Source organism: Phyllobates terribilis, unplaced genomic scaffold (genome assembly GCF_046119375.1).
Source record: "Phyllobates terribilis strain yellow unplaced genomic scaffold, ASM4611937v1 Scaffold_27__1_contigs__length_16484149, whole genome shotgun sequence".
NCBI classification, from domain to species: domain Eukaryota; kingdom Metazoa; phylum Chordata; class Amphibia; order Anura; family Dendrobatidae; genus Phyllobates; species Phyllobates terribilis.
This window is the reverse complement of record NW_027362787.1, coordinates 2,431,774-2,458,429: the sequence shown is the minus strand read 5'-3', so window position 1 is coordinate 2,458,429 and position 26,656 is coordinate 2,431,774. Positions and strand designations below refer to the sequence as shown.

Below are 26,656 nucleotides of genomic sequence, written 5' to 3'. Positions count from 1 at the left end.
AGGGTCCAGTGACACAGTCGTGGCTTCAATGTTTACTTGGAGATACTCCTGTACCATCGTCTCTAGGCGTTGACTATGTGTCAGACTTCTTGTCTCCTGTGGCCTTGCAAAGGATGGGCTAAAAAAGTGGTGAAATGATTCCGCAAAATTGATGTTACCAGCAGATACTGTGGTTCTGTTACGGTTTGAGTGCTGAACACTTGACGGTCCCACGGTTGGCAAGTTGGAACTGTGAGATTCAGTACGTGCACCACTGGTATTTTGTGGAAAAGCACATGTAAGATTCTGCAACAGTCTCTGCTGATATTCCTGCATGCATGCATCCCTTTCTATGGCAGGAATAATTTCTGCAAATTTACTTTTGTACCGGGGATCTAACAGTGTGGCAACCCAGTAGTCAGGATTATTTCTAATTCTCACAATTCGAGGGTCATGTTGCAGGTAGTGCAGCAAGAAGGCACTCATGTGTGTTGCGCATCCAGGAGCACCAAGTCCCTGTTGTGTTGGTGGCGAGGTAACAATCATGCTTCCTTCCTCTGTCCTCTCCCCCCAACCTAGCACAACAGAAATGTGATCAAGGTCTCCCTCATCTAATGAGTCTTCCATCAGTTCGTCCTCCACTTCTTCCTGGGCTCCTGCACATTCCTCACTAGTTTGGCTGCTACCATGCGCCCTGGTAAAACCATCTCCCCCACCCTCACATGCCTGCCGCCTTGGTGCTGCCGACCGTCTGGACCTTGCAGATGTTAGCCCTTCCGCATACAACTCCTCCTCCTCTACTTCCTCCACCTCCTCTTGTGCCACCACCTGACTCCGAATTCTGTTTAACATGTGCTCCAGCATGTAAATCACCGAATAGTCATGCTGATAATGGCATCGTCAGCACTAAACATCTTCGTCGCCATTTCAAAACTGTGCAGAAGGGTGCATAGGTCCCTGATCTGAGACCACTCCTCCAGCGTGATTTGCCCCACCTCTGAATCTCGTTGGCCCAGGCTATACGTCAGAACATATTGCATCAGGGCTTGTCGGTGCTGCCACAGTCGCTGCAACATGTGCAGAGTTGAATTCCACCGGGTAGGCACATCGCATTTTAGCCGATGAAGTGGCAGGCCCAACGACTTCTGTAGAGATGTAAGTCGCTGAGCTGCGGGATGCGAACGGCGGAAGTGAGCACACAGCGACCGTGCCCTCTGCAGAAGGCCATCTAGTCTGGGATAGTGGGCTAAAAATTGCTGGACAACCAGGTTCAACACGTGAGCCATACAAGGCACGTGTGTGACATTGCCCCGGCGAAGGGCCGCACCCAGGTTTGCAGCATTGTCGCACATGGCCTTCCCTGGTTTCAGGTCCAGTGGAGACAACCATTCATGAAATTGGTTCTCCAGAGCTGACCACAACTCCTCAGCTGTGTGACTCACATTTCCCAGACATTTCAATGTAAAAACCGCCTGATGACGTTGAGCCCTACTGCCAGCATAGTAAGGAGGTGTGCAGGATCCCTTCTGCGCAGTTAGAAAGCTTGTGGCATGACCAGACAGGCTTTGGGTGCAGGTGGAAGACCGAGAGGAGGTTGAGGAGGCAGAAGCAGTGGAGGAACTTTGACATAAAGAGGATTGACGCACAACTCGTGGGGACGGCAAGACTTGGACAGCAGCCCCTTGTCCTGCTGTCACCATAGTTACCCAGTGCCCAGTCAGCGACATGTAACGCCCCTGTCCATGCCTACTCGTCCAAGTGTCTGTGGTGAAATGCACCCTGTCACACACAGAGTTTCTCAAAGAAGCGGTGATGTTGTGTGCGACATGCTGGTGGAGCGCAGGCACACCTTTCTTTGAGAAGTAGTGCCGACTGGGCATCTGGTACTGGGGCACTGCGACGGACATAAGGTCTCGAAAATCCTCTGTGTCCACCAGGCGGAAAGGCAGCATTTCTGTAGCCAAGAGCTTGCAGATGGTGAAATTCAACCTCTTAGCTTTCTCATGGCTAGGAGGAAATGGTCTTTTACTTGTCCACATCTGAGGGACCGAGGGCTGGCTATTGTGCTTAGACGGGGTTGATAAGGGTGTCCCCGGCAAACTGCCGGTCTGTGAGGAAGATGCAGGCGGACATGTTAGGTTGCCTTGATCCAAAGGTGGTGCTATCGATGTCGGACAGCGCTCAACACCAGCTGGTGTTACCACCTCCAAAGAAAATGATGACCTGCCAATCACGCTGGCTGTTGCGGGTAAAGAGGTGGCAGGTCTGCGCCCCAAAACAGGTGTGACTGCTGTCCCCCCAGTCACAGAGGATGAAGAGGCCGCGGATGCACAAGATATGGCAGACGGTGGTTGGCCCGGCCGGCTAGGCCGCATTGTAGCACACTGAGCTTCCCACTGCAACTTATGCTTCATGTCCATGTGCCGGTTCATGCATGAAGTACTCAAACTATGTATTTTTTGGCCTCTACTTAGCTTTTGCTGACAAATGTTACAGATAACACGAGTTGGGTCATCTTTATCGATCTGAAAAAATGCCCAGGCTATGCAAGGCTTAGCACCCATGCGACCTGAAGAGCCACCACGACTTGTGGTGAGAGGCAGAGTTGTGTTTGAGGATGCAGTTGTTGACGTGCTTCCAGTACTACGTCTCTGTCCAGGAAGGCGCAACCTGACCTCGTCGTCACTAGCATCTTCCTCCACCTCCTCTGCTGACCTCATCTCTTGGCTGACTGTGGGTTGACAGTAAGTGGGATCTCCAACCTCATCATCATCACCCTGTGTGTTATCACACCCGTCGTCCTCAGAGCCAACCTGTTCCTGCCCTGACAAAAAACTAAAGTTGTCGCTCCAATCAGGTATTTGAGTCTTATCATCGTCTTCCTCATTGTCTCCACCAACAGGAGTTACAGTTTGGGAATGAGGGTCTACATTATGGTCAGAACCTTCTGCGTCTGGTCCTGGATCCGACTCATAAAGATTCTGGGCATCAGTGCAGATCATTTCCTCGTCTGGATTCACAGAAGCGCTGGAGTCGACCTCTGATTCCCAGGCTATAGTATGAGTAAACAGCTCTGCAGACTCAACCATCTGTTCTACCTCATACTCAGACGGGCAGCTGGAGATTTGGGAGCTGTGAGGAAGCAAGTGCGATTTGGGTGACACCTTTGAGGACTGGAGTATTTGTGATGTTGAAGTTGATGTGGAGGAGAGCCCACTTAAAGGAGCACTTGATATCCGTTGAAGCACCTGCTGTTTTTGTGCCTCATCTGGAATTTGTAGCGATTGGCGTGGCCGTAAGAAAGGGATCTTATCACATTGTCCGCTAAAAGAAGTAGACATTTTAGTTTGGCTGGAAGATGGTCTTTCTTCTGCAGATGTTACTGTTGCTTTAACACCTACCCCACGGACACAACCTTTTTTCCCCTTCCCAACACGCCTATTCCCCTTTCCACCAGCAGCAGGCCTTTTTCCACTCATTTTGGTGGTTAACTAATTCACAACTCTGGAGTTGTTTGCACAAAAAAACAATGGATGGTAACCGAGCAGAGCTGAGTGGCCAAACTGTGGTATTAGGCCAAAACTATTGGCTGGGTTAGATGCAGAAAAAAATTATATTCAATTTGCAACCTGATGGAGGTCAGTATAGATGGACTAATACAACAAGTCCCACACACAGCTAGAAGTCCAATATTTTTTCAGAGGTAGATGCAGAAAAAAATATATTCAGTTTGCAACCTGATGGAGGTCAGTATAGATGGACTAATACAACAAGTCCCACACACAGCTAGAAGCCCAAATATTTTTTCCGAGGTACTGTAGATGCAGATAAAAATTATTTTTAATTTGCAACCTGATGGAGGTCAGTATAGATGGAATAATAGAGAAAGTCCGACACACTGCTAGAAGGCCAAATATTTTTTCAGAGCTAGATGCAGAAAAAAATTAGATTCAGTTTGCAACCTGATGGAGGTCAGTATAGATGGACTAATAGAGAAAGTCCCACACACTGCTAGAAGGCCAAATATTTTTTCAGAGCTAGATGCATACAAAAAATTATTTTGAATTTGCAACCTGATGGAGGTCAGTATAGGTGGACTAATAGAACAAGTCCCACACACTGCTAGAAGGCCAAATATTTTTTCAGAGCTAGATGCAGAAAAAAATTATATTCAGTTTGCAACCTGATGGAGGTCTGTATAGATGGATTAATAGAACAAGACCCACACACAGCTAGAAGCCCAATATTTTTTCAGAGGTAGATGCAGAAAAAAATATATTCAGTTTGCAACCTGATGGAGGTCAGTATAGATGGACTAACAGAGAAAGTCCCACACACTACTAGAAGGCCAAATATTTTTTCAGAGCTAGATGCAGAAAAAAATTATATTCAGTTTGCAACCTGATGGAGGTCTGTATAGATGGATTAATAGAACAAGACCCACACACAGCTAGAAGCCCAATATTTTTTCAGAGGTAGATGCAGAAAAAAATATATTCAGTTTGCAACCTGATGGAGGTCAGTATAGATGGACTAACAGAGAAAGTCCCACACACTACTAGAAGGCCAAATATTTTTTCAGAGCTAGATGCAGAAAAAAATTATATTCAGTTTGCAACCTGATGGAGGTCTGTATAGATGGATTAATAGAACAAGACCCACACACAGCTAGAAGCCCAATATTTTTTCAGAGGTAGATGCAGAAAAAAATATATTCAGTTTGCAACCTGATGGAGGTCAGTATAGATGGACTAATACAACAAGTCCCACACACAGCTAGAAGCCCAAATATTTTTTCAGAGGTACTGTAGATGCAGATAAAAATTATTTTGAATTTGCAACCTGATGGAGGTCAGTATAGATAGACTAATAGAGAAAGTCCGACACACTGCTAGAAGGCCAAATATTTTTTCAGAGCTAGATGCAGAAAAAAATTAGATTCAGTTTGCAACCTGATGGAGGTCAGTATAGATGGACTAATAGAGAAAGTCCCACACACTGCTAGAAGGCCAAATATTTTTCAGAGCTAGATGCATACAAAAAATTATTTTGAATTTGCAACCTGATGGAGGTCAGTATAGATGGACTAATAGAACAAGTCCCACACACTGCTAGAAGGCCAAATATTTTTTCAGAGCTAGATGCAGAAAAAAATTATATTCAGTTTGCAACCTGATGGAGGTCTGTATAGATGGATTAATAGAACAAGACCCACACACAGCTAGAAGCCCAATATTTTTTCAGAGGTAGATGCAGAAAAAAATATATTCAGTTTGCAACCTGATGGAGGTCAGTATAGATGGACTAACAGAGAAAGTCCCACACACTACTAGAAGGCCAAATATTTTTTCAGAGCTAGATGCAGAAAAAAATTATATTCAGTTTGCAACCTGATGGAGGTCTGTATAGATGGATTAATAGAACAAGACCCACACACAGCTAGAAGCCCAGTATTTTTTCAGAGGTAGATGCAGAAAAAAATATATTCAGTTTGCAACCTGATGGAGTTCAGTATAGATGGACTAATACAACAAGTCCCACACACAGCTAGAAGCCCAAATATTTTTTCAGAGGTACTGTAGATGCAGATAAAAATTATTTTTAATTTGCAACCTGTTGGAGGTCAGTATAGATGGACTAATAGAGAAAGTCCGACACACTGCTAAAAGGCCAAATATTTTTTCAGAGCTAGATGCAGAAAAAAATTAGATTCAGTTTGCAACCTGATGGAGGTCAGTATAGATGGGCTAATAGAGAAAGTCCCACACACTGCTAGAAGGCCAAATATTTTTTCAGAGCTAGATGCATACAAAAAATTATTTTGAATTTGCAACCTGATGGAGGTCAGTATAGGTGGACTAATAGAACAAGTCCCACACACTGCTAGAAGGCCAAATATTTTTTCAGAGCTAGATGCAGAAAAAAATTATATTCAGTTTGCAACCTGATGGAGGTCTGTATAGATGGATTAATAGAACAAGACCCACACACAGCTAGAAGCCCAATATTTTTTCAGAGGTAGATGCAGAAAAAAATATATTCAGTTTGCAACCTGATGGAAGTCAGTATAGATGGACTAATACAACAAGTCCCACACACAGCTAGAAGCCCAATATTTTTTCAGAGGTAGATGCAGAAAAAAATATATTCAGTTTGCAACCTGATGGAGGTCAGTATAGATGGACTAATACAACAAGTCCCACACACAGCTAGAAGCCCAAATATTTTTTCAGAGGTACTGTAGATGCAGATAAAAATTATTTTTAATTTGCAACCTGATGGAGGTCAGTATAGATGGACTAATAGAGAAAGTCCGACACAGTACTAGAAGGCCAAATATTTTTTCAGAGCTAGATGCAGAAAAAAATTATATTCAGTTTGCAAGCTGATGGAGGTCAGTATAGATGGATTAATAGAACAAGACCCACACACAGCTAGAAGCCCAATATTTTTTCAGAGGTAGATGCAGAAAAAAATATATTCAGTTTGCAACCTGATGGAGGTCAGTATAGATGGACTAATAGAATGATGCTATGCCCAAAAGATTTTACTTCACTAGGTGCAGTAAAAAAATTGGTATTCTATACACAGGTGGTATATCTTGCAACACAGATAGGCTACTCCACTGACTAACACACTCTGCAATAGGCCAAAAAGGATTAGCTTTGCTAGATTCAGCCAAATGCTGTGAAAAAAACTTGCACAGCACTGGCACAGACCTGCCTGGCAAAAACTGATAGGAACTGATGTAACCTAGTCCTGAAAAGGACTCCAATTACAATTAGTCTTTACTCCCACAACCTATCTATTTAAGAGCACAGACCTGCCTGATAAAAGTCGTAGGAAATGCTGTAACCTAGTCCTTAAAAGGACTGCAATCACAACTATTCCCTACTCCCAAGCTATCTGTAGATTTGTGCGAAAATTGGCTTGAAATTAACAAGGTATAGCGCACACAGCAACAGCGGTGCCCTCTAACACGCAGCTGCAGCAGTGAGAAAATGGTGGCGACGGGGAAAATGGCTTGGTCTTATAGGGCAAGGACATGTGACATACACTGCCAATGACACATGCCCTTGCTTGTGTGAAAAAAAGCACTTCGCTCCGTGTGTGCGCTGCTGATAGGCTGACAGATTGCACCTCCCCACTGTAAATGCGGGAAAGAGAAAAAAAAATGGAGATCTTCATTGTTCCTGCAGAGATCCATCCCCTGCCCCTCCCCCCACCCCGCTGTACACTCAAACTGCGTATTAACATTAATTTTCATCATTACTGAGAAAAAATCCAGTTATGATTTTGGTGCACGAACAGTTATCGAACATAACCTCGAACAGCCGAATTTTTCTCAAATTGTTCGTGTTCGCCGAACGGCTCGAACACCGCCCAAAACAGCTCGAATTTGAGATTGGCGAACAGTTCGAGTAGAACAACGCTCATCTCTAATAAACACACACCCCCCCTCGCTTGTTTGTAATGTCATTTCTGAACAGACTATAGCCCTGTAAATTAACTGCCCAGTCATGGCTCTCGTCAAGCCACGTCTCAGATATCCCTACCATGCCATAATTATTTTCCAGCAAAATTAATTCTAATTCCTCCATTTTGTTGGTGAGGCTTCTGGCATTAGTGTACATGCATTTTATGTATCTCTCTGTACCTCTATTCCTTCTTACTTTATTGACTGTTCTAACCCCACCCCCAATTTCTTTATTTGTGCCCAGGTCACTATCTGCACTATCTTCCCCACCTATAAAATGAATACCCTCCCCCCCAATCCCTAGTTTAAACACTCCTCCAACCTTCTAGCCATTTTCTCCTCCAGCACAGCTGCACCCTCCCCATTGAGGTGCAGCCGGTCCCTAGCGTAGAGTCTGTAGTCAACTGAGAAGTCGGCCCAGTTCTCCAGGAACCCAAATCCCTCCTTCCTACACCAGTTCTTGAGCCACTTATTTATCTCCCTAATCTCCCGTTGCCTCTCTGGCGTGGCACGTGGTACCGGTAGTATTTCAGAGAATACCACCTTGGAGGTCCTTGCTTTCAGCTTGCAGCCTAATTCCCTGAAATCATCTTTAAGGACCTTCCACCTACCTCTAACTTTGTCATTTGTGCCAATGTGCACCATGACTGCTGGGTCCTCACCAGCCCCTCCCAGTAATCTGTCATCCCGATCAGCGATGTGCCGGACTCGAGCGCCAGGTAGGCAGCACACTGTTCGATGATCCCTGTCTTTGTGACAGATTGCCCTATCTTTTCCCCTAATAATTGAGTCCGCCACTACCAGCACCTGCCTGGCCTGCCCTGCTCTCCTATTTCCCTCTTTACTGGAGCTGACACTCCTCTGACTTTCAGGGGACATGCCTTGCTGCAGCAGTGCTACCCCTGGACCGTCACTCCCCTCATCTGCCAACTTTGCAAACTTATTGGGGTGTGCCAGATCAGGACTAGCCTCCCTGGCACTCTTCCCTCTACCCCCCCTTCTAACTGTCACCCAACTAACAGCCTCACTGTCCTGCAGCTCCCGACTACCACCCTCCCCCACATCTACCCCAGTGAGCTACTGCTCAGTGAGCAGCAGACTCCTTTCCATATTGTCAATGGATCTCAGTGTTGCCAGCTGCTCATTTAGATCCAGTATCTGGGCTTCCAAACGCACAACGTGCACACATCTCACACAGCAATAAGCAACCCCGACCGGCTGTTTAAGGAATGCATACATGTGGCAAGATGTACACTGGATAGCATTGTCAATAATGGAGCTCATTTCCTAATGGGGATTGCAATAGACAGAATGTTAAGTAAAAAGAAAAGTAAAAAGTTAATAAAATACAGACAGCAATTCAGTCCAAAGTCCTCCCTTCCAAACTCGCTGAATCCAAAGTCACTGAAAAACAAGTCACACACTTACTTTCGTTCGCACTTACGCTCCGGTCCCACTCAGCTCGTTCACACTCGCCAACTAAGAGATTTAAAGAGTTTTTTTTTTTTCCCCTTTTCCAGCAATGCACCCTACAGCTCAATGCACTTCCAAAGGACTGGATGCCCAACTAGCTGCCCCTTATAAACCCTTAATTATGACCCCTCTCCCTTAATTAACAGCTTGTGAGTATAGCTACACCTCAGGATTTTAGTGCAATGTAGTTAACCCTTAAATACACAGGTAGTAAACTAAGAAGCTGTAAAACTGTAGTGAGAAAATAGGTTTTAAAAAGCCCAATTAAACTAAACAGGTAGAAAAGCACTCAGCAGGTCACAATGCAGCAACTCACCGCAATTCACACAGGTATTTTCTGCAGGATTCCCAAATACCTCTTCACTGAAAAACAAGTCACACACTTACTTTCGTTCGCACTTACGCTCCAGTCCCACTCAGCTCGTTCACATTCGCAAACTAAGAGATTTAAAGAGTCTTTTTTTTTTCCCCTTTTCCAGAAATGCACCCTACAGCTCAATGCACTTCCAAAAGGGTATTGTATGATTTTTACATAATTAAATTTTATTTTATTGAATGAAATAAGTATTTGATCACCTACAAACCAGCAAGAATTCTGGTTCTCCCAAACCTGTTAGTTTTTCTTTAAGAAGCCCTCCTACTCTGCACTTATTACCTGTATTAACTGCATCAGTTTGAACTCATTACCTGTATAAAAGACACCAGTCCACACAATCAATCACACTCCAACCTCTCCACCATGGCCAAGAGCAAAGAGCTATCTAAGGACACCGGGGACTAAATTGTAGACCTGCACAAGGCCATCCCAGTGCTAAAGGAGAATAGGCAAGCAGCTTAGTGAGAAGTCAACAACTGTTGGCACAATTATTAGAAAATGGAAGAAACACATGATGACTGTCAATCTTCCTTCGTCTGGGGCTCCATGCAAGATCTTGCCTTGTGGGGTAAGGATGATTCTGAGAAAGGTCAGGAATCAGCCCAAAACTACAAAGGAGGACCTGGTCAATAATGTAAAGAGAGCTGGGACCACAGTCTCAAGCATTACCGTTAGTACCACTACACCGTAATGAATTAAAATCCTGCAGGGCACGCACGGCTCCCCTGCTCACGCCAGCACATGTCCAGGCCCATTTGATGTTCGCCAATGATTATCTGCATGATCCAGAGGAGGCATGGGAGAAGGTCATGTGGTCAGATGAGATCCAAATAGAACCTCTTGGTATCAACTCCACTGCACCGCATTGAATGGAGGATGGATGGGGTCATGTTTCACGAGATTTTGGTTAACAACTTCCTTCCCTCAATAAGAGCATTGAAGATGGGTCATGGTTGGTTCTTCCAGCATGACAATGACCCGAAGCACACAGCCAGGGCAACTAAGGAGTGGCTCCATAAGAAGCATTTCAGTGTCCTGGAGTGGCCTATACAGTCTCCAGAACTAAATCCAATAGAAAATCTTTGGAGGGAGTTGAAACTCAATGTTGCCCAGCTACAACCCCGAAACCTGAAAGATCTGGAGAAGATCTGTATGGAGGAGTGGGCCAAAATCCCTGCTGCAGTGCGTGCAAACCTGGTCAAGAACTACAGGAATCGTCTGACCTCTGTAATTGCAAACAAAGGTTTCTGTACCAAATATTAAGTTCTGCTTTTCTTATGTATCAAATACTTATTGAATGCAATAAAATGCAAATTAATTATCTAAAAATCATACAATGAGATTTTCTGGATTTTACTTTTAGATTCTGTCTCTCACAGGTGAAGTGTACCTACGAAAAAAATTACGGACCTCTCCATTCTTTGTAGGTGGGAAAACTTGCAAAATCGACAGTGTATTAACTACTTATTTTCCCTACTGTATGTACAGTATATGTATATATATATATATATATATCTGTAAGGAGGCGGTGTTCACACCGTGCAGTAACTGAGGCAGTGACCCAAGCAAGTCCAACATAAGCAGCTTTTATTCAGCAACTCACGGGTAAACAGAAAGTCCTCCGGTTCGCAGCCGGGTTAACATAAGTCCTTAAACAATGGTCGCCGTGGGCAACGGCCGGTCCGGGCCGCTCAGAGCCTGACGGGTGCAGAGCCTTCCCAGGCGTGGGTTCAGCTACACACAGGCCCGCCAAGCTTTCCTGCTATGCGCCTAGCAGGTCCCAACACTGAACACCACTAACCTTAATGCAGGGTTTTAAAGGACCTGTGGCAAGAGCCACTGGAAAACCCGGGTTGGAGGGAGGAGGCCACCCCCACTGCCTTCTTGTAGCCTCCTCCAAGAAATGAAGGCCCTGCCGGGTTTTACTTAATCTGCCTTAGCCAGATAGCCTGACCAGGTCAATGCTCACCTTCATTCCTGCATTGCAGGTGTGTCTGTGACTGCAATGCACATCAATGGGTTTCATAGGTCTCTGTACACATTCTGGGGGATATATAACGGCCGTCATATAAGATCCCAGTCACTGCCTCACATATGGTAAAAGTTGTTTCGTGGAATATATGTATTATATATATACACTGCTCAAAAAAATAAAGGAAACACTTAAACAACAGAATATAACTCCAAGTAAATGAAACTTCTGTGAAATCAAACTGTCCACTTAGGAACCAACACGGATTGATAATCAATTTCACATGCTGTTGTGCAAATGGAATAGAGAATAGATGGAAATTATTGGCAATTATCAAGACACCCTCAATAAAGGAGTGGTTCTGCAGGTGGGGACCACAGACCGCATCTCAGTACCAATGCTTTCTGGCTGATGTTTTGGTCACTTTTGAATGTTGGTTGTGCTTTCACACTCGTGGTAGCATGAGACGGACTCTACAACCCACAGAAGTTGCTCAGGTAGTGCAGCTCATCCAGGATGGCACATCAATGCGAGCTGTGGAAAGAAGGTTTGCTGTGTCTGTCAGCGTAGTGTCCAGAGGCTGGAGGCGCTACCAGGAGACAGGCCAGTACACCAGGAGATGTGGAGGGGGCTGTAGGAGGGCAACAACCCAGCAGCAGGACTGCTACCTCCACCTTTGTGCAAGGAGGAACAGGAGGAGCACTGCCAGAACCCTGCCAAATGACCTCCAGCAGGCCATAAATGTGCATGTGTGGCACACTGAGGACTCGGCTGCTACAGGGGTATTACGCCTCAAGCCAGAGGTGTGGTATTCCACTCCCGGGTAAGGATGGAGTGTGGAACTGAGCTAGTAGGCTGCATGCACTACATACATCCCATTTCCGGGGGACAGAACGACGGTACTCCCACCAGTATATGTGCAGGTACGACAGCGTCTGTCCCTGGCTGGAGTGGGAGGGGGGTGGAACATCCCAGTAGTGTAGGGGCAGATAGGGGGAGTAGTCTGGGTAAAGCTAGGAGCTCATTGGGTGCTGGTCACCTGAGCTCACACATAGAGGGAGTATATAAGGTGGGCACCATCTTAGAACAGGGTTCAGTCAGGCAAGAGGAGCAGAGCAGAAGAGCTCAGCCAGAAGGGCTGACAGGGAGCTGTGGCTCCGGCTGGGCCCAGCTCCAGAGCAGAGCCTGCAGAGAGAGAGAGAGGAGTAAGAAGGACCCAGAGAGGAAACAAGAAGGGAACCCCAAGATCCCAGAATAAGGACAAAAGGGTGAAGGGTTGGCGGACAAGGGTACCGGATCCCAAGCTGGTGGAGGCCACTAATCCTCAGCCAGAGACCGGAGGTCGTGGTCAAGATTTGCCACGACCCTCACCAAATCCACTAGAAAGGCACACCAAGTATAGGGTCAGGGAACCTAGAGGAGGTTTGACCACCAAGAGACCCGAGGGAGCCGGCCAAAAGTGGATCCCTGGTGGGAACGGCCAGAGAAAGGGAGAGTCAGAAAGGAGCTCAGGACCACGCTCCAGAATTGCCTGGGGGTTGGCCGAGTCCAGGACCTGGTGGACGCAGCACGGCTCGGGTGGTCACTCAAGGCCAGAGTGACTAAAAGAACACCAGTAAGTAAAAACCCTGAACTGCATCTCCCGACTCTGAGTCTTCATACTGCACCGTCACAACCCCCATCATCTACACCTGCTGCCCTGAGGCCATACCCCTCCCGTTGGGGGTCATACCATCACTGCTGCACATATACCACCGGCCTCAGCGGACTGCTCTGCAGCGGCGGCTTCAAAGCCGCACTCAACGGGTGGCGTAGTCGACAATCAAGTTAACATCTACTGCCATAGACTGCCACTTAGTTTGACACCCTGGGCACGGACCGGGTCACCGCCACAAGGACCACTACCCCCATCTAGATCCGGCTCCGGGTATCCCAAACAGCACTGGCCCAGGGGGCGCGTCAACTCTGGCGCAGTCGGCAGGATTACGTGCCCGCAACCACCGGGCACTGCGTGCCTGAAGAAAAGTTCACATTTACCTCAAAAAGAAGTCTCCCGCCGGTTCCGGAGGGTCCCCGCCATCGGACGCCATCACGGGTCGTCTCCCGCCGGTTGCCCGCCATCTGCAGCTTTTTCCCGCCATCCACGGAGTTTCCCGCCACTGGGAGACGATTCCCGCCATTTCAGAAGATTTCCCGCCCTGGCAGAGCGGACGCCATTATGGGCGTGCCAGAGGGTGGCAAGAGGCCACCTCCCATCGTGGGCCAGGTCAAAGAATGGCGCCAAAAGCGGAAACCGCCCCCACCAGCAGAGACTGTGATGCTAGAGATGTCTATCAGCGTGGGGGGGCTGCCCCTGGAACTGACAATCACCAAGTTGCCCCGGGACCACCCTCAATGTGGGCGGATACAGAACAAAAGAGAGAAGATGGGTGCAGCCTGGAGGAGTCTGGAGAGGAGTCTGGAGAGGAGTCTGGAGAAGTCGCACCCGGAGATGGAGGGAGAGGCAGGCAGCACCGACCCTGTGGTCAGGAGCCTGTTGCAAGCGACAACCCCACAAGACCTGGTGGAGATCCTGGTACAGCTTCCCCGAGACCGGGAGTGTGCGCAGACCGCGCTGGAGCGCCTCGCACGGAGGATGGCCCAGGTGCAGCGAGAAACGCTGACGGAGTGGAGCAGAGAGATGGCCCTGCAGGCTGGAACCCGCCAGCGGAGCACGCCACCCGAGACGAGGAGTCAGACCACCTCTGAGGATGGTGCAGGAGGAATCAAGGCCGGAGACGACGCCGAGGAAGGAGCTAAAGAAACGGAGGCAGGTAAAGGGGACGTCACTACCCCGAGCCGAGAAGCCGTGAGCCTGCCCCAGCTCCCCGTCGCAGAGCCCGAAATTTCCCCTGCCGTGCCCGTCGTTGCACCGTCACCGCTCCCGACTAGGCCTCAAACAGAAGCCGCGGCCACGCCCCCTGTGACGTCACGCGCCTCAACCCTGAGCGCGGCCAAGCAGGAGACGCCACCGGCCTGGTCGCAAGGCCGAGTGCCCCCGGGCGCCGCAGTGCCAACAGCGCCCTCTACCTTCACTGAGCCACCGGCCTGGTCGCTGGGCCAAGTAACCCCGGGCGCCGCCGTCTTCACGGTGCCCTTTACATTCAGGGTGCCCCAAGCCTGGTCGCAAGGCCTGGTGAGCCCGGGCGCCGCTACCACCACCGCGCCCTCAACGTCCACAGCGCCACACCTGGGTGAAGACCTATTTGCCCAGCACACTTGCCCGGATGGGCAGCCCCCTGTGTGGCCACCGGAGTACCACCAGCCCCGACTCCGGAAAGAAAGACCCCTGTGCGAGCCCCTGATCCCGGCTCCGGCGCCCGTCAAGATAACCCTACTCTCGTTAGAGGAGGCGCAGTTTGAGTGGGACCCCGCAGGAGGAGACCTCATCGGGTTCACTCAGGAGACCCGGGCGGCCGCAGCTGAGCGTGCGGAGCGCTGCCACCAGCAGTTGGAAGTCCTTGACCGAGAACGGAGAGAGAGGCGGGTCCGTGAGCAGCGGCTGCAAATAAAAAGTGCAGAACAAAAGAGCTGGACCCGAAGGAACCCCTGTGCAGCCCACGGTCCCCGTGCCACCGGGACTGTAATTAAATTCCAGTTGCAGCACGGTTGGGGCTCCATCAGAGATCATCACACCCCCGGCGACGTCTTCGTGACCAGAAGAGATGTCGAGTCCCACCTACCGGAGGGACACGGAGGTCGTGACCTGTACCTGGGTGATGAGGTCACCTTTACCCGGCACCAATGTGCCAAAGGACCCTATGCCCCTCATGTGCACCGGCTGACAGAGGAAGAGCTGAGGTGTCAGGAGGAGCAAGAGGATCCGGACGGGTCTGAAGAGTACAGGGAGGAAGCATCAGGAGGACGCCGTTACTAGAGCACGGTAAAGAGAACTGTATAAAGTTACCCGTCGGGGTACAAGAACTGCTGCTGATTTAAATATGTTCCCCGTTGGGACAAGTGTAAACTGTTACCCGTATGTCCCTTATTCCCACTGACCGAGGACTGAGAGCGGTCATTCTTTCCTTAATCCCACTGGTCGAGGACTGAGAGCGGCCATACCTCCCCTTGTATATAGTTGCGCTTTCTAAGGCGCCCTCTACTGGTTTTATAGGAAAGCTGTGTTTTTCTTGAAGAGACTGTTGCACTTTACCCGGTCACAAGTTGCACCGTGGCCGGAGGAACAAGAATGTTTACTATGAAAAGTTTTATATGAAAAGTTTTATGCTGATGATATACATAGTGTTTTATATGTTTATGATGTTTTTGAAAAAATTTGTATGTTTGTGGATGTTTTTATTCCTTTACAGCCCGAGGACGTGCTGTGGTTTACCGGGGGGGAATGTGGCACCCTGAGGACTCGGCTGCTACAGGGGTATTACGCCTCAAGCCAGAGGTGTGGTATTCCACTCCCGGGTAAGGATGGAGTGTGGAACTGAGCTAGTAGGCTGCATGCACTACATACATCCCATTTCCGGGGGACAGAACGACGGTACTCCCACCAGTATATGTGCAGGTACGACAGCGTCTGTCCCTGGCTGGAGTGGGAGGGGGGTGGAACATCCCAGTAGTGTAGGGGCAGATAGGGGGAGTAGTCTGGGTAAAGCTAGGAGCTCATTGGGTGCTGGTCACCTGAGCTCACACATAGAGGGAGTATATAAGGTGGGCACCATCTTAGAACAGGGTTCAGTCAGGCAAGAGGAGCAGAGCAGAAGAGCTCAGCCAGAAGGGCTGACAGGGAGCTGTGGCTCCGGCTGGGCCCAGCTCCAGAGCAGAGCCTGCAGAGAGAGAGAGAGGAGTAAGAAGGACCCAGAGAGGAAACAAGAAGGGAACCCCAAGATCCCAGAATAAGGACAAAAGGGTGAAGGGTTGGCGGACAAGGGTACCGGATCCCAAGCTGGTGGAGGCCACTAATCCTCAGCCAGAGACTGGAGGTCGTGGTCAAGATTTGCCACGACCCTCACCAAATCCACTAGAAAGGCACACCAAGTATAGGGTCAGGGAACCCAGAGGAGGTTTGACCACCAAGAGACCCGAGGGAGCCGGCCAAAAGTGGATCCCTGGTGGGAACGGCCAGAGAAAGGGAGAGTCAGAAAGGAGCTCAGGACCACGCTCCAGAATTGCCTGGGGGTTGGCCGAGTCCAGGACCTGGTGGACGCAGCACGGCTCGGGTGGTCACTCAAGGCCAGAGTGACTAAAAGAACACCAGTAAGTAAAAACCCTGAACTGCATCTCCCGACTCTGAGTCTTCATACTGCACCGTCACAACCCTCATCATCTACACCTGCTGCCCTGAGGCCATACCCCTCCCGTTGGGGGTCATACCATCACTGCTGCACATATACCACCGGCCTCAGCGGACTGCTCTGCAGCGGCGGCTTCAAAGCCGCACTCAACGGGTGGCGTAGTCGACAATCAAGTTAACATCTACTGCCATAGACTGCCACTTAGTTTGACACCCTGGACACGGACCGGGTCACCGCCACAAGGACCACTACCCCCATCTAGATCCGGCTCCGGGTATCCCAAACAGCACTGGCCCAGGGGGCGCGTCACATGTGTCTGCCCAAACGGTTAGAAACCAACTCCATGAGGGTGGTATGAGGGCCTGACGTCCACAGATGGGGCTTGTGCTCACAGCTCAAAACTGTGCAGGACGCTTGGCATTTGCCACAGAACACCAGGATTGGCAAAGTCGCCACTGGCGCCCTGTGCTCTTCACAGATGAAAGCAGGTTCACACTGACCACATGTGACAGAGTCTGGAGAAGGCGTGGAGAACGATCTGCAGCCTGCAACATCCTTCAGCATGACCGGTTGGGCAGTGGGTCAGTAATGGTGTGGGGTGGCATTTCTTTGGATCACAGCCCTCCATGTGGTCGCCAGCGGTAGCCTGACTGCCATTAGGTATCGAGATGAGATCCTCAGACCCCTTGTGAGACCATATGCTGGTGCGGTTGGCCTTGGGTTCCTCCTAATGCAGGACAATGCCAGACCTCATGTGACTGGAGTGTGTCAGCAGTTCCTGCAAGATGAAGGCATTGAAGCTATGGACTGGCCCGTCCATTCCCCAGACCTGAATCCGATTGAGCACATCTGGGACATCATGTCTCTCTCCATCCACCAACGTCAAGTTGCACCACAGACTGTCCAGGAGTTGGCGGATGCTTTAGTCCAGGTCTGGGAGGAGATGCCACAGGAGACCATCCGCAACCTCATCAGGAGCATGCCCAGGCGTTGTAGGGAGGTCATACAGGCACGTGGAGGCAGCACACAACACTGAGCCTCATTTTGACTTGTTTTAAGGACATTACATCAAAGTTGGATCAGCCTGTAGTGTGTTTTTCCACTATAATTTTGGGGGTGACTCCAAATCCAGGCCTCCATTGGTTAATAAATTTGATTTCCAATGATGATTTTTGTGTGATTTTGTTGTCAGCACATTCAACTTTGTACAGAACAAAGTATTCAATGAGAATATTTCATTCATTCATTCATTCATTCATTCAAATCTAGGATGTGTTATTTGAGTGTTCCCTTTATGTTGTTGAGCAGTGTATATCTATCTATATAATTGTCTTATCCCATCTGTCTGTCTGTCTTTCTGTCTGTCTATCTGTCCTGGAAATCCCGCGTCGCTGATTGGTCCGGCCGCGGCCAATCAGCGACGCGGCATTTCAGAAAAACATGGCGGCCGTTAGCGGCTCATGTGAGGCACGGAGGTCAGCGGCGATGCAGCCGGGAGATGCAGCCGTATGCTCGCAGCATAAGTCCCCCGACCGCAGGCGCTGCTGACCTACATGCGGCTATCGTCGGAAGATCAGCGGCTACGGCCGCTTATCTCCCAAGGACAAGTGTGACGCCCCTCCCCTCCCCTCCTCTCCCCTCCTTTCCACTCCTCTCCCCTCCCCTGTCCTCTCGATGCGGCGTCATACTTACCCCTCCCCTCCACTCTCCTCTCCTCTCGTCCCCCCCCCACTCGATCAGGACCCCGGCGTCATACTTACCCCTCCCCGTGCCTCCGCTGCAGCTCTGTGATGTCTCAGATCAGAGGGCGCAGTGACGTCTTTACACCGCGCTCTCTCCTGACCGATCACAGCGGACAGAGTGAAGATGCCGGCTACTCTGGAGTCCAGAGAAGCAGCTGAGAAGGGAGGTGAGTATTGGATTTTTTTTTTTTGTATGGGGCAATAGGGGACCTGCATGGGGCACTATGGGGGTATGGGGGTATGGGACATCCTGCATGGGGTATTATATGGGGGGAGAGGTGACATCCTACATTTGGCATTATATGGGCGAGAGGTGACATCCTACATGGGCCATTATATGGGGGGAGAGGTGACATCCTACATGGGGCATTATATGGGGGAGAGGTGACATCCTACATGGGGCATTATATGGGGGGAGAGGTGACATCCTGCATGGGGTATTATATAGGGGGATGTGACAGCCTGCATGGGGCATTATATGGGGGGAGGGGTGACATCCTGCATGGGGCATTACATGGGGAGAGAGGTGACATCCTACATGGGGCATTATATGGGGGAGAGGTGACATCCTGCATGGGGCATTATATGGGGGGAGAGGTGACATCCTACATGGGGCATTATATAGGGGAGAGGCATTCTTCATGGGGCATTATATGGGGGAGAAGTGACATCCTACATGGGATATTATATAGGGGGGATGTGACATTCTGCATGGGGCACTATAGTGGGATGTGACTTCCTGCATGGGGCATCATATAGGGGGGATGTGACATCCTGCATGGGGTATTATATACGGGGGATGTGACTTCCTGCATGGGGCATTATGAAGGAGGAACGGGAGACATATGCTAGAATACCCGATGCTTTAGAATCGGGCCACCATCTAGTGTATAATATATGTCTATGCACAGGTGCATCTCACTAAGTTAGAATATCATTAAAAAGTTAATTTATTTCAGTTCTTCAATAAAAAAAAGTGAAACTCATATAGAGTTATTACAAACAGTGATCTATTTCACGTGTTTATTTCTGTTAATGTTGCTGATTATGGCTTACAGCCAATGAAAACACAAAAGTCATTATCTCAGTAAATTAAAATAATTAACAAAAACACCTGCAAAGGCTTCCTACGTGTTTAAAAAAGTCCCTTAGTCTGTTTCACTAGGCTTCACAATCATGGGGAAGACTGCTGACTTGACAGATGTCCAGAAGGCAGTCAGTGACACACTCCACAAGGTCCCAGATTTCCAATTTTCATTTGGAAATCCACGTCTCAGAGTCTGGAGGAAGAGTGGAGAGGTACACAATCCAAGCTGCTTGAGGTCTAGTGTGAAGTTTCCACAATCGGTGATGGTTTGGGGAGCCATGTCATCTGCTGGTGTAGGTCCACTGTGTTTTATCAAGACCAAAGTCAGCGCAGCTGTCTACCAGGAAATTGTTGAGCACTTCATGCTTCCCTCTGCCGACAAGCTTTTTGGAGATGGAAATTTATTCTCCAGCAGGACTTGGCCCCTGTCCACACTGCCAGAAGCACCAATACCTGGTTTACAAACAACAGTATCACTGTGCTTGATTGGCAGCAAACTCTCCTGACCTTAACCCCATAGAGAATCTATTATAGAGAATCTATGGGGTATTGTCAAGAGGAAGATGAGAGACACCAGACCCAACAATGCAGACGAGCTGAAGGCTGCTATCAAAGCAACCCGGGCTTCCATAACACCTCAGCAGTGCCACAGGCTGATCGCCTCCATGCCACATTGCCGCATTGATGCAGTAATTGATGCAAAAGGAGCCCCGACCAAGTATTGAGTGCATTTACTGAACATACATTTCAGTCGGGCAACATTTCGGATTTCAAAAACATTTTCAATCTGTTGTTACAAAGTATTCTAATTTACTGAGATAATGACTTTGTGTTTCCATTGGCTGTAAGCCATAATCATCAACATTAACAGAAATAAACACTTGACATAGATCACTCTGTCTGTAATGACTCTATATAATATATGAGTTTCACTTTTTGTATTGAAGAAATAAAATAAATTAATTTTTTGATGATATTCTAATTTAGTGAGATGCACCTGTGTAGACAGTGGTGTGGAATAAGTGTTTGCCCCCTTCCTGATTTCTTATTCTTTTTCATGTTTGTCAAACTTAAATGTTTCAGATCACAAAAACTAATTGAAATATTAGACAAAGATAACACAAGTAACCACAAAATGCATTTTTTAAATGAAGATCTTTATTAAGGGAAAAAGAAATCCAAACCTACAGGGCCCTGTGGGGAAAAAAGTGATTGCCCCCTAAACCTAATAACTGGTTGGGCCAGCCTTAGCAGCAACAACTGCAATAAAGTGTTTGCGATAACTGGCAGTAAGTCTTTTACAATGCTCTGGAGGAATTTTGGCCCATTCATCATCGCAACATAGTTGTAATTCAGCCACATTGGAGGGTTTCTGAGCATGAATCACCTTTTTAAGATCATGCCACAGCATCTCAATCGGATTAAGGCCAGGACTTTGACTAGGCCACTCCAAAGTCTTAATTTTGTTTTTCTTAAGCCACTCAGAGCTGGTCTTGTGGGTGTGTTTTGAATCATTGTCCTACTGCATAACCCAAGTGCGCTTCAGCTTGAGGTCATGAACAGATGGCCGGATATTCTCCTTCAGGATTTTTTGGTAGACAGCAGAATTCATGGTTCTATTTACCACAGCATATCTCCCAGGTCCTGAAGAAGCAAAACAGCCCCAGACCATCACACTACCAGCAGAAATTCTGAAATGCTGCGTTACTTCTACTCCAGATGTAATGGGACATACATCTTCCAAAATGTTCAACTTTTGTCTCGTCAGTCCAAAGAATATTCTCCCAAAAGTCTTGGCGATCATCAAGATGTTTTCTGCCAAAACTGAGACGAACCTTTATGTTCTTTTTGCTCAGCAGTGGTTTTTGTCTTGGAACTCTACCATGCATGCCATTTTTGCCAAGTCTCTTTCTTATGGTGGAGTCATGAACACTGACCTTAACTGAGGCAAGTGAGGCCTGCAGTTCTTTGGATGCTGTTGGGGGGGCTTTTGTGACCTCTTAGATGAGTCGTCACTGCGCTCTTGGGATAATTTTGGTCGGCCGACCACTCCTGGGAAGGTTCACCGCTGTTCCATGTTTTCACCATTTGTGGATAATGGCTCTCACTGTTGTTTGCTGGAGTCCCAAAGCTTTAGAAATTACTTTATAACCTTTTCCAGACTGATACATGTAAATTACTTTGTTTCTCATTTGTTCCTGAATTTGTTTGGATCGCAGCATGATGTCTAGCTTTTGAGGATTTTTTGGTCTACTTCACTTTGTCAGGCAGGTCCTATTTAAGTAGCTTCTTGATTGAGAACAGTTGTGGCAGTAATCAGGCCTGTGTGTGGCTAGGGAAATTGAACTCAGCTTCCCAAAGATGTGTTAAACCACAGTTAATTTATGTTTTAAGTGGGTGGGGGGGGCAATCACTTTTACACACAGGGCCTTGTAGGTTTGGATTTCATTTTCTCTTAATAATAAAGACCATAATTTAAAAACTGCATTTTGTATTTACTTTCAAAATAGTTTTGTGATTTGAAACATTTAAGTGTGACAAACATGCAAAAGAATAAGAAATCAGGAAGGGGGCAAACACTTTTCATACACACACTGCTCAGTACCACTTCTCTTGTCCTGTATACGGTATACATATATATGTTATATTACAGTGCTCAGCAATAATGAGTATCCCCCCCCGTGAAAGAAAGATATTAATTATTATGTCACTGAATACAAGAACAATTTCCAAATGTTGACAAGACTGAGTTTCTTAGAACATGTTTTTGACCCATAACATGAAAATAAGGTTAATAATTTAACTTTAATTACAAAATTATTATTATTTATTATTATAGCGCCTGATACAGGAGGAGCGAGGACCCTGCCCCCGAGGGCTCACAATCTACAGATCTTCAGTTTTACTCAAATTAGTTGTTGCAAAAATGAGTACACCCTACATTAAATACTATTACTATTTTGTATGACCCCCATGATTTTTAAGGATCGCACCAAATCTTCTAGGCCTGGAATGAACAAGTTGATGACATGTTGCACCATGTTTTTCCATTCTTCACAAACTCACTTTTTAGAGCCTGGATGATGGATGGAGAGTGATGACTACTTGTCTCTTCAGAATTCCTCATAGGTGTTCGGTTGGGTTCAGATCAGAAGACATAATTGGCCACTAAATCACTTTCACCCTGTTCTTCAGAAATACAACAGATGTGTGTTTTGGATAATTGTCATGTTGGAAATGTGCACGTCTACCAAGGGCACAGAGTGATGGTAGTATCTTCTCTTTCAATATAGAGCAGTACATCTGTGAATTCATGACACCATCAATGAGATGTAGCTTCCCAACACCAGCAGCACTCATGCAGCCCCACATATAGACACTGAGACCGTCATGTTTCACTGTAGACACCATGTATTTTACAAAATTCATTTTTCTAAATGCATGGTGCACACCAGGATATAAAGAAGCACTCCAAGCTATTTTTCCTAATCCATCCTAAATATCTATGTAAAGTATTGTTAGCACTTCAATCTTCTCTCCCTCACCGCCCCCCCAATACACATGTATGACTGATTCGGCCGAGCGTGCATGTGCTTTCTTTAGGATAATCAGCCTCTCTAACCAAAATCAGCAGTTTCAGATAAATTAGCTTTAATGTGAATGGGCACAAGAGAAATGGACTTTTTTTCTGAGATGAATCTTAATTTTCTACCGTACATTATTTTATATATTTTTCATTCACCTATGGGGCCTATGTACAGGGGGAGCCTGGTGCCGAATGGCCCCATCCCCGGCTCATGCCGTATATGTACAGTATAAGATGATTTATAAGGAGCAGACTCACAAGCTGAGCCCGCTCTATATCCACTGGGTGCCGGCTGTTCTACACCTGCTGCAATTCAAGCTCGCTCAGTTTAACCCCTTAGACTCCAAAGTGACCAGCAACTAAGCAGTTAGACAGGAGGCCTCTGTCATCTCCACCAGGTTGCTTAATAGCTGACGGGGGCCAATGAGAGATTCCAATTCGGACCTTTGCTATTGGGTCTGAGGGTCTCTATGTACGCCCCTGTATGACCTGATTATTTTCCTGTGGGTTAAGTAGGTGGACTAACAAGATCTGTGTCCTCCCAGTATTCTTCTCTCTGCATATCATACCATAAGTATCCATCTTCATACATGCCATTTTCTGAAAATCATATTTATCTGTTTTCTTTAAACAAATGAATGGGAAATTTGTATTAAAGTAACTGATCGGCTGCAGTGGTCACCCAATGGCCTTTGCTAGAAGAGGAAGCCAGGAGATTGGCGGGGGACACTGGCAGCAGTACCGAGGAGCAGCTGGGGTCTGTAGGCGGGTTTGTGTTTTGCTTTATTTCAGGACCACCGTGAGAAACCGGTTCTGCAGTGGCTGAGGTTTCTATAGGGAATAATGCGCACATTAATATAAATGATAAAATGATTATTATTCCCAGGTGTCTATTATTCTTACAATGTATGCATGTCATTTGTTTTGTTGTATGTGTGTATATAGAGGACATATAACAGATTGGACAGTCAGCCATTATGACAGCGCGTTGTTGGTCTCACATGTGATGTCACAGTGACATAGAATGCTGTGAGGTTATACAATCTATGCACTCGGTGACATCAGCGCCATTTTCAGAGTTGATGTATTTGCGGAGACTCCACTTTGGTCTTGGAAGCACGAGCTAGATTGTTCTGTACGTCTAGTATTTACTTCCACAGCTTCTTACTGTTATTTGGGCACTATAACATCTGCGCCATCAGAGAACTTAGTTCTTTTACATTTCACCATCTCAGCCCCGGGTAACCAAGCCATGACTTCCCGGGAGCTTCATCAGCTAAATGCTGACAACGACACATGGATGAGCCGACCTGAAAATCAGGGTAAGTGACAGAATATTCCGCTTTATAGGGGCTTTTCTGAGAGTTTTCCCTGGGGTAAGATGTTTTATAACACACAGTATGTCCTCCACCCTCCATTCATATTCCTTGGGGCCGATCAGGGCCAGTTTTGGACAAAGTGGGACCATTGGAAAAAGTTAAAACTGGAGCCCCAAATGCTAACATATTTGCACCCCTGCTTTGTGATGTCTTAAGAGAAGGGATACTGAAACTGAGCAGGATTATGTAGTCCAAAGATGAAATAATTTTTGCTTCTCTCCCTGAATCTCGAAGCATCAGCTGGTTCTATCCCTTTGGCCAAAAAGTGTTTTTTTTTAAATTTAGCATAATAATAGTAATATTTTTCTTTATAGGTCAGGCCATAATCCTCCACCATCGATTAAGATCTTCTCAAAGCGATGAGAGAAGGCTAATCAGCAATGATGGACATCAGGCAGACCCCACTGCCGTCACCACGAGTGGGAGATGGGCCAGAGCTGCTCTGCGGCAGACAGCACAAGAGAGCAGGGAAAGAAGCCGCTCGCCACTAAGACCGGTCCCTGCAGAACCCTCCAGACCTAGGGAGCTTCCAGCGCCAAGCCGATCTGCTGTACAGCTACACCAGGACAACCGTCTGGTTGACCCTATCATTCAGCTGCAGGGAATGGGAATGGTGACATCTCGGCCACAGATGCAGCCACCATCCCCACCTGCACAGTATAATCTGGTTAATATTCTGCAGCGAAGGCAAGCTCTGCGAGCTAGGAACTTTCCAACATGGAATATAAAATCTCAGGAGGAGGCCGAATCTTGTGCCATCTGTATAATGGATTATGAGATTGGAGAGGAAGTCGTAGTTCTGCCATGCAGTCATTCCTACCATCACGGTTGCATCTCTACATGGCTCCACTCCAACCCTCGCTGCCCCCTATGCCGTAGTCACTGCTTCCTTTGAAGCTTCAGAACATCTTAAAGATTCAAGGAATGAGATAAGATTGTGGCAGTGATACTGGAAGAGACCATGAGTCCATTCAGCTGCTATCTAATGGCAGCAGTGTTGTCAGTGCTGCTCCCCTGGACTCCATTGCCTGATTGTTCTGTTAGGGCTTACCTGGTGAGGTGGGTTCACTAAGCCAAGGTGAGCACAAGGACTGAAGGCGATGGCACATGGTACAGACACGGATGTCGCCATACATTACATCCACTGGCAAAATATTCATTCAAATAAATATCATTTGTCATCTTTATGTCCGGCTGTTACTCTTTACTGCATAGAATTAGGCTACACATCTGAATACTGGGTACGGTGCTGGGTTCTGTTGGACTGTAAAGGTATGTGCACACAATGTCATATACAGGCAGATTCTGCCTGAAACCCGCCTGAAAAATAACTCGATAAACGGCAAATAGAATGAATATATACACAGCAAAGTCAAAACGCCTTGCTGAGAATATGTCCCGTCTTTTGTCACTTCTTTTAACCACTTCAGATTTCAACAGCAGTGAAGAGGCTAAAAGACGTGACCGGGCCATTCTTCAGACGGAGCCACTATCTTAGGTATAAAAGTAAAGAAAAAGGACATTGACAGCAAAGCCGCCACAGAAATGACAAGAAAGACGGCAAAGAAGTCGCTTCAGGAAACACGCCGCTTTGTTTTCCTGAAGTGTCATCTGCTTCAAAAATGATGCGGATATTTTGGCTTCTAAAAAATGTTGTTTGATGGGTCACACAACACTTCAGGTGGGTCAGTAGACATACCCCCAGTATTTTGTACACCTTATTTGGAGGACGGCCTGCATCTTCTATACTTATATAGTGGACCTCAGGTCGCTGTACAGGGGTTTGCACCCAATATTTCACGGTGCAGCTGTTACTGTCTATTCCTACCTATCTATATACTGTCGTTGTCTTACGGTGCGTCACTGCCATGCACCGTCCATGACGGGCTGGCCGACGTCAGCTGCCGGCCTCTGATTGGCCTTTGGAATGGATTGTAGTGCAGGGAGCCAGTTGGTCTCGGAGACACATCCCACCTATAGCTTTTTATATACAGTATGAACCCCCTATAGCTTGTTATATACAGTATGAGCCCCCATAGCTGGTTATATACAGTATGAGCCCCCCTATGGCTTCTTACATACAGTACGAGACCCCCATAGCTGGTTATATACAGTATGAGCCCCCATAGCTGGTTATATACAGTATGAGCCCCCTCTAGCTTGTTATATACAGTATGAGCCCCCATACCGTGTTATATACAGTATGAGCCCCACTATGGCTTCTTACTTACAGTATGAGACCCCCATAGCTGGTTATATACAGTATGAGCCCCCCTATGGCTTCTTACATACAGTATGAG

General features: G+C 47.3%; 1 long non-coding RNA gene across 1 annotated transcript in view; it reads left to right on the top strand.

Annotated features, from left to right (window-relative positions):
- The window catches only part of LOC141176487 (uncharacterized), a 150,786-nt gene extending 125,286 nt beyond the window's left edge, over positions 1 to 25,500 (top strand). The window contains exon 3 of the long non-coding RNA XR_012253169.1: positions 24,671 to 25,500. This is a non-coding gene — a long non-coding RNA (uncharacterized lncRNA). The remainder of the gene's footprint in view (positions 1 to 24,670) is intronic.
- Positions 25,501 to 26,656: the final 1,156 nt, after the last annotated feature.